General features: G+C 38.3%; 1 long non-coding RNA gene across 1 annotated transcript; it reads right to left on the bottom strand.

The window, feature by feature from the left end:
- Nucleotides 1-7,711: 7,711 nt before the first annotated feature.
- LOC110902980 lies at nucleotides 7,712-8,740 on the bottom strand. The gene is made up of 2 exons (XR_002571569.2): nucleotides 8,673-8,740; nucleotides 7,712-7,920 (listed from the first exon to the last, which is right to left on the bottom strand). It is a non-coding gene; the product is annotated as an uncharacterized LOC110902980 (long non-coding RNA).
- Nucleotides 8,741-9,668: the final 928 nt, after the last annotated feature.

Below are 9,668 nucleotides of genomic sequence, written 5' to 3'. Positions count from 1 at the left end.
GAGACCTCGCACTATTGACGATGCCGTAGAATTAGCTAACACCTTAACTGATGAACTGATACTCACAAGAGATGAAGATAAGAAGAAGGAACTAGCTCAGAAAATTACCCAAGGATTTAGGGTGGGTAATAGTAGTAATTTCAAGAAAAGAGGAGCAGGGCAATCTTCAACTTTGCCATTCTGCAAAATTTGCAAAAAGAAACATTTTGGAAAATGTAATAAAATTTGCAATTTTTGCAAAACGATAGGACATCGTGAAGAAAATTGCAGAAAGAAATCCATAATTTGTTACAATTGTGGAGAGGCCGGACATTTCAAAACAGAATGTCCTAAGTTAGTCAAACCAGTAGACAACAAACCCAAGGCGACTGAAGGAGCTACTAAAAAGAATGTCAGAGCATTCCAGCTAACCACTCAAGAAGCAGAGCTCATCCCGGATGTGATAGCCGGTACGTTTTTAGTTCACGACGTTTATGCAAAAGTATTGTTTGACTCTGGTGCAAACCAAAGTTTTATAAATACTTCATTCTGCCAAGCTCTTAAGTTACCCTTAACTACCATTAGGCAGATTTTTACATTCGAAACCGCAGATGGGAATTCAGTAAAAATCAATCAGGTTTTGCAAAAAGTAGGAATAGAACTTGCAGGTCATAAATTTGTTGCAAACCTATTACCTATGAAATTAGCTGAATTTGATGTTGTATTAGGAATGGATTGGTTAATAGCCAACCATGCTCAAATCATTTGTGATAAAAACTCTATAGAAATTCAAGCACCTACTGGAGAAGTAATCATGATTACAGGAGATAAACCTCGAAAGCCACTGAAGTTCATATCAGTAATGAAAGTTGCTAATTATGAACGAAAACAAGGAATAGTATATATGATTTCAGTAATCATTAGTACTAAAGGTAAAGAACTTAAGGAAATTCCTGTAGTCTCAGAATACCCAGATATATTCCCGGAAGATTTACCTGGGTTACCACCAGATAGGGAGGTAGAATTTAGGATTCATCTAATTCCAGGAACTACACCGATAGCCAAGGCACCTTATCGATTAGCTCCTACCGAAATGCTAGAATTAAAGAAGCAATTAGATGAATTACTAAGCAAAGGATTTATACAACCTAGTTCATCCCCTTGGGGTGCACCAGTGTTGTTTGTGAAAAAGAAAGATGGATCAATGAGAATGTGTATCGATTATAGAGAGCTAAATAAGGTTACAATTAAGAATCGATACCCATTACCTAGGATTGATGATATTTTTGATCAATTACAAGGCGCTAAATACTTTTCTAAGATAGATTTGCGCTCCGGATATCATCAATTGAAGGTTCAAGAAGAAGACATACCTAAAACTGCTTTTAGAACTAGGTATGGACACTATGAGTTTACAGTCATGCCTTTCGGATTAACTAATGCACCTGCAGCGTTCATGGACATGATGAACAGGATCTGTAAACCATATTTGGATAAATTTGTAATTGTTTTCATAGACGATATACTTATTTATTCAAAAAGTCAGGACGAACATTGTCAGCACTTGCATGCACTCTTAACTTTGTTAAGAAAAGAAAGTTGTACGCCAAATTTTTGAAGTGTGAATTTTGGCTACAAGAAGTGCAATTCTTAGGACACATGGTGAATCATGAAGGTATTCACGTAGATCCTGCTAAGATAGAAGCAATTACCAATTCGAAGGTTCCGCAAACCGCAATGGAAATTAGAAGTTTTATAGGTTTAGCCGGATATTATAGACGGTTTATTAAGGATTTTTCCAAGATAGCTGTACCATTAACTAAGCTAACCGGTAAAGCCATTAAGTTTGAATGGGGACCTAAACAAGAAGAAGCATTTAGAATCTTGAAGCAGAAATTAACCAATGCTCCAATCTTAGCCTTACCAGAAGGAACATAAGATTTTGAAATATATTGTGATGCTTCAAAATTAGGATTTGGATGCGTGTTAATGCAACGCAAGAAGGTAATTGCGTATGCTTCCAGACAATTGAAGAAGCACGAGGAAAACTATACGACTCATAACTTAGAATTAGGAGCTATAGTTTTTGCCCTTAAGATATGGAGACATTATCTGTATGGAAGTAAGTTTACTGTTTATACAGATCATAAAAGTTTAAAGTATATATTTGGGCAAAAAGAGTTAAATATGAGGCAAAGAAGATGGATGGAAATCCTGAGTGATTACGACTGTGATATTCAATATCACGAAGGAAAGGCAAACGTAGTCGCAGATGCCTTAAGTCGTAAGGATCATGAAAAGCCAAGGCGAGTCCGTGCTCTTAGAATAAATCTACAAGTAGATTTAATGGAACAATTAAAGGAAATTCAGGAAACGGCAATCAAGGACGATGCCGAAGGAATGAAAGGTTACATAAAAGAATTAGAACAGGGAAATGATGGAATTTGGAAATTCCACAAAAGCAGAATTTGGGTACCTAAACAGGGAAATTTAAGATCAAAGATTTTAGAGGAAGCTCATAAATCTAGGTATACTGTACATCCAGGAAACAATAAGATGTACCAAGATTTAAGAAAGAATTTCTGGTGGATAGGAATGAAAAAGGATATAGCCGAATACGTATCTAAGTGTCTAACCTGTTCACAAGTTAAAGCCGAACATCAGAAACCTTCAGGTCTACTACAACAGTTAGAAATGCCTGAATGGAAATGGGAACACATAACAATGGACTTTGTTACTAAGTTACCCAAAACCAGAAAAGGTAACGATGCGATTTGGGTAATTGTGGATCGATTAACCAAATCTGCTCATTTTCTACCTATGAAAGAAACCTTTAGCATGGAAAGGTTAGCCAAGTTGTATGTGGATGAAGTAGTATCCTTACATGGAGTCCCACTCTCCATTGTATCGGATAGAGATAGTCGTTTCACTTCCCGTTTCTGGACAAGCTTCCAAGAAGCAATGGGAACCCGACTCAATCTAAGCACTGCGTATCATCCACAAACAGACGGACAAAGTGAAAGGACGATCCAAACTCTAGAAGACATGCTCCGAGCATGTGTAATTGACTTTGGTGGTAATTGGGATAACCATTTACCATTAATCGAATTCTCCTATAACAATAGTTATCACTCAAGCATCGAAGCCGCTCCATTCGAAGCACTGTATGGACGCAAGTGCAGAACTCCTGTATGTTGGGCAGAAATAGGAGAAAGTCAATTATCAGGTCTAGAAATCGTGCAAGAAACCACAGACATGATAACACAAATCAAGGAAAGATTAAAGACAGCCAGAGATCGTCAGAAAAGCTATGCAGACAATCGCCGCAAACCACTAGAATTCCAGAAAGGAGATAAAGTACTATTGAAAGTCTCTCCTTGGAAAGGAGTAGTACGATTCGGTAAGAAAGGAAAACTGAGTCCAAGATATGTTGGACCATTCCCAGTGATCCAACGAATAGGACCAGTAGCTTATCGCTTACAACTACCAGAAGAATTAGCTGGAGTACATGATGTATTTCATGTATCCAATCTCAAGAAATGTTTATCAGACGAATCACTGGTAGTAACTCTTCGAGATATAGAGGTAAACGAAAAGCTGAAATTTGTTGAGAAACCTCTTCAAATTGAGGATCGAAAGATCAAGTTTCTCAAACACAAACGACTAGTTTTAGTCAAACTCAGATGGAATTCAAAGAGAGGAGCTGAATATACTTGGGAGCTAGAATCAGAAATGAAGCGGAAATACCCTCATCTATTTCAGTGAATCTCGAGGACGAGATTTTTCTTAAGGTGGGGAGGATGTAACAACTCTCATTAAAATCCGTAATTAGAATGATAATTACTCAATAAGGAAACCCTAATTGAGACACCCAAGTAATTCTACACTAACCCTAAAATTTTCGAAACAAATAGAATCAGGATCAGGGCCCCTAAAACTAAGGGGGGTGGGGGGGGGGGTAAACCCTAGTCATAATTATCTATAGAAAACGTTGTCAAAAAATTCGAAATAACATGAAACCAACTCAGCAAGCCTAACTGGGACACAAGGCTACCCTAGGGTAGATTGCTACCCCAGGCGAGTCGCGACAGGACCAGAGACATCTCCCGCGACACGCGGGAGGTACCAAATTCGGGTATATATAGGGGGGTCTGGGATTGAATCAGATTGCTTACTTCGACGTTAAAATTATAAATGTTCGCTGAGATATAGTCGAAATACTATAAATACACACACTGATCATGAAGTGCTACCACAATTCAGGGTAATAACTCGATCGCTATTACGATTCATTTTCCGACTGATCAATATATCCAATGGATGTTTAAGTGCCGCCCACATAGGGTTATACTTTGTCGTTCGTCGTTAAATCGATGGATGTTTAAGTATCGCACTTTGTCGTTCGTTGTGAGAATTTGATCTCGTGAGTTATCGTAACTGCTGTATTGATCACTAACCCGGTTTTGTGTGCATTATTATTAAATTAGGTTAACAAGGCTAATCCATATTCTGTTCGTGTTAAATCTGCAATGTGAGTCATTCTCTTTTTATCAAATGTTTTACAATACTCCAAATTATTTTCCAGAATTATAAATTACAGTGATTAAGTTTATGTAATCACCAAATTACAGCCAGTATGTGGGGTATTGTGCACATTACTACTGTTTTAATCACATTAGGTGGGCGAACCTAAAATTAAGTGATATACGTCATTCATTGGGGCAGCCAATGGTGATATGACCACAGTCACAGATCCGGTCGAGTGACAAATACTGTGGGTAGTTGGTAGATATCAGAAACATATGTAAAAACTCTTAATACTGTAAATTATAATAAACGAGTCATTTCAGTAAACTGAATGATTCACTCAGTATTTCCCGCTGACAAAACCTTTTTCAAACATGTTTCAGGTAATCTATTGTAATTCAGGAAAAGTGCTGGGGAGCATTTCAAGCTTAAGATAGTGGCTCATTATAAAATAAAGAAATATGTTTTGTAAAAATAAAGATTTCTCAGTAAAATCTTGTTATTGTAAATTATCGGGGTTTTATCCCGAATTGTGAAATAAAATAATCGGGAAAAGTTTTTAGCTTTAAAACGATCCTAATAATAAAATTCCGCTGCTAAAATCACATAAATAAATATCACGGGATTTCTGTCCCGCGGCTCCTGAAACGGGTCAAACCGGGTCGGGGGCCGTGACAGCACTTATGATGTGGCCGAGGAATTGCACCTCTCATAGCATTGGCTTGCAAACCCGATTCATGAGGTCCATGAAAGCCGCGGGTGCATTTGTCAGCCCAAATGACATCACGAGGAACTCGTAATGTCCGTATCGCGTGCGGAAAGCCGTCTTCGGCACATCTTCCTCTTTGACCTTTAGTTGGTGATACCCCGATCTAAGGTCGATTTTTGAAAACCAGTTCGCACCTTGTAATTGGTCGAATAGATCATCTATCCTCAGAAGCGGGTATCAATTCTTTACCGTGAGTTTGTTTAACTCCCGGTAATCGATACACATGCGCATGCTTCCGTCTTTCTTCTTCACGAACAGTGCCGGTGCACCCCAAGGAGACACACTCGGCCTTATGAATCCTTTGTCGAGCAGGTCTTGAATCTGTGACATTAATTCTTGTAATTTTGACGGCGCGAGTCGGTATGGTGCTTTAGCTACGGGTTTTGCGCTCGGAATCAATTCGATTCCGAACTCTACCTCCCGTTCGGGCGGTATCCTCGGTAAATCTTCCGGAAACACATCTTCGTAATCCCGTACTACCGGTACATCTTCAATTTTCAGTGATTCTTTCTCAGGCTCATTCGCGTATATCATAAAAGCCTTGCATCCTTGCTTCATAAGCTTCTGAGCTTTCAACATCGAGCATATTATTGGGTTACCTCCTTTTTCGCCATAGATAGTGACGTGTTTCCCGCTCGGAGATGTTAGCTTTATCTCCTTACAAAAACACACGACCTTTGCGTGGTGCTGAGATAGCCAATCCATCCCAACGACTACTTGAAATTCCCCCATCGACATCGGGATTAAGTCTATCAGGTATTCTTCATCATCGATGCTTAATTTGCAGCCTCGACAAATATCACAGACTATAAAACTTTTGTTGTCCCCTATTTCAACTTCTAAGGGCACATATAATTTCGTCAACACAAATGAAGGATGTCGAATAAATCCATGCGAAATGAAGGATTTATTCGCACCCGTATCAAATAATACACGTGCAGGAATTGAGTTTATCGTGAATATACCTGAGACCACATCGGGTTCTATCTTTGCTTCAGCCGCGGTAAGTTGGAAGGACCTAGCCTTCGCCTTTGGAGCTTCCATTGGAGATTCTTTTGTGTCTCGCTTTCCAACCAATTCAGGGCATTCAGACCTTTTGTGGCCGGGCTGATAACATTTATAGCAAACGGAAACTTTTCCGGGACATATCGATGCAGTGTGCCCCGTCTTCCCACATACTGGACACGACTTGTCTTTGAAGCGGCACTCACCTTTGTGCCCCCTTCCACATACCTTGCAACTTGGCGACCCGCCCTTAGCATCTACTTTCTTCCCCGATTCCCCAGTTCGAGCTTTCTTTGTAGGGCTTGGATTCACATCCTGTGCCCTTCGCTTGCCCCTCTCAACTTGTTTCTTCAACTCTATTTCCCGTTCCCTGGCGATGTTGATAATCTCCATGAGGGTTTCGTACTTTGACGGAGTCATAAACTCCCGGTATTCAGCACTCATCATGTTATAATAGTAATATATCTTTTGCTCTTCAGTTGTGACTAACTCATCACAGAATCTCAGCTTATCCATAAAGATGCCCGTGATCTTATCGATTGTTTCACCCTTTTGTCTTAGCTGGATAAATTCTTCCTTGATTCTGTTAATAACTGCTTTGGGACTATGGTGTTTAAGGAACGGCACCTTAAACTCATCCCAAGTCATAACCCCTCGCCACTTCGGCTCCTATTTCCTTCTTTTTATTGTCCCACCAATCCTTGGCTTGACCCCTCAATGGACCCATTCCGTAAGCAACAAAGTCACCTACTTCACAATGGGTCTGTTCAAACACCCCTTCGACATCACTTAGCCATCTTTGGCATATTATCGGGTCGACCTCCCCGTTGTAGATTGGCGGTTTACACGCCATGAATTCTTTGTATGAACATCCTTTGCGTTCTCCCGTTTTTTCTTTTATAAGGTTGACACTATCTTCCAACCTTTTGACTCATTCTTCAACTAATGATAACACCGTGTTTTGTATTTTGTCTAAAAATCCGGATAGACTACCTTCAATTGCCTTCCCCACTTCTTCGGCAATGATCTCTTTCATTTGTTCGGTGCTTGTCTGCACCGGATCATCATCGTTTCTTCTCGACATCTTGAAACTGAAATGTTTACACTAAATGTTAAACATTTCATTTATAACTTAGCTTTATTTACTTCGTTTAGCCAAGTTCATAACTTGCTTTGGCCGTTCACTTTTGGTGCACTTTCCGGGTTTGAGTGAATTAACACACTCTTCCCATGCACATCAATTTACTTCTCATTTGTTACAATGATATAATTTATTAAAATAATAAGTTAATTCTTACCGGACGATCGATCAAGCTTGAACCGAACACTTTGTTGACAACCTTAAGCTCTGATTACCAACTTGTAACACCCATCCATTTAATTCATTAATTAATCGTATGAAATGTGAAATTCATAAACAAAATATTTAACTAACAAAAACTTAGTTAGTAGACTAAGTTATACTTCATCATAGTGTTTAACATAGTCAAATAACTAGTTTCAAACATAAATCATTTAGTAGTGTTTACAAAACTACATAATTTAACTAGATTCATTTAGTGCGGAAGCGTTCAAAAGTTTCGTGTTCGGTTCTTGGAGCATCAACTTGATCGTCGTCCACATACTTGTAATACCTGAAACTGGAGATTTTAACAAAAATTTGTGTTAGAGTTCTTAGAAATATTGCTTAATCGAAACTACGCTTAAAACGGATTCGATTAGCTATGATATGCAAGACTTAGCAAAAATGTCCAGACTCTACCGTAACTTACGGTATCTACCGTAAGTTACGGTAGTCACTGGAAAACTTTGGTCTGCCGTAAGGTAGTAGAGATCTGCCGTAACCATTTTATCTCTACCGTAAGTTACGGTAGTCTCTGGAAGTTTATATTTTGATTGATTTTGATTATTTCACTCAAAACCCAAATAATGGATTCCTCATTTTTATCGCCCACGCTCCCATCACCGGTTTGCGTGTTTAATATTTCGCTACCCGTCGCTCGGGCTCAAAATCTACAAGTAAGTTACTACCGTTATTCGATCCATACCTTCTCTTGGTGACCCGTTTAGTTCACCCTTATGGACTTCATTATTCTAACAAACCAACACTCTAAATCCTCATATTCTAATATGTCATTTATTAAAAATCACAAATGACCAATTTACCATATTACAAAGCATTAGCAACACATTACTTGGTTATTCGACCCGTTTGGCTCATCTACGGAATCCTCCATTATGATGACTACCAACGAGACCTAACCAATTCTTGAACTATTTTTCAGTATAACGAACATTATCGCTTTAAATCAACACAACTTTTATTCTATAATTCAACTACACATATGCTAATTATCAATATTCACCCAATGTAACAAATCAAGTTACATACCTTCAAAGCGCGCCCGTCAAACGTAAGTCGCCATCGGCTTGTCCACTCGACGCTCCGGTATCTTTTCCAATAGAGTTCAATCACGATACGTTTAGAACCCCTTTTTCCTCATATGTCGCATAATTTGCCAAAACATCACAATTATGCGTTTTAACTCTAAATTTCAGTTTCGAGCCTTCTTTGAGGCATTTTAACGAACACTTTAAGGGCAAAATTATACATGATTACATAGCAAGTCCCTAGCTTATCATTTGGCCCGAATTCACATCAATCAAACCATTTTACGTAATTATTAGCTTCTGTAATTCTGAAATTGCTAACAAATACTAGAACAACCACTACAATCCTAGTGTTTATCAAATTTCACAAATCCCACTTATCACCTTTAATGGTGATTATGGATTTTACACAAATTAGGCGAAATTTCATCAAGTAATTGACTAGGGTTTATCCCTAGTTATTATCTCATTCCAAACAACTAACATGCAATCACCAATTCGAATTTCTTATGTTCATTCATAAATTTAAATTAGAATTTTCTACGAAATTAACATACCTTATGATCCCTCTCACTGAGGTGATTACAAATCTATGTTCGGATTTTGATTTGGGATTGAAATTGGCCTTCAATTGATCAATTATGTACAAGTTAGGGTTTGGTGAAGGGTTTTGGTCGCCCCCTGCGTTTCTGATCGACCAGACACACTTCTTGTATGTTTGGTTTTTATTTGTTTTATTTTTATTAATTTAAGTTTCAAGTTCTACAACATAGGTCACTCCACTTTTGTGTAACTTAAAGTTTGGTCATTTTAACCCTACTATCAGTTACTTCTAGACTTGTAGTTAACTAGATTAAAAATCCCTAGTTAGTAAATTCTTGTTTACTTATACTTTATAATTCTAATATAAAGTTTTATATTTTCGGGGTGTTACAGTAACATTCCGACCGTCGAAACAATGCTTGTAGGAATTTCTTTATGTTCTCTCGAATAGAAC

Source organism: Helianthus annuus, chromosome 13, assembly GCF_002127325.2.
Source record: "Helianthus annuus cultivar XRQ/B chromosome 13, HanXRQr2.0-SUNRISE, whole genome shotgun sequence".
Taxonomy (NCBI): Eukaryota; Viridiplantae; Streptophyta; class Magnoliopsida; order Asterales; family Asteraceae; genus Helianthus; species Helianthus annuus.
This window is presented reverse-complemented; position numbering and strand designations above follow the sequence as displayed.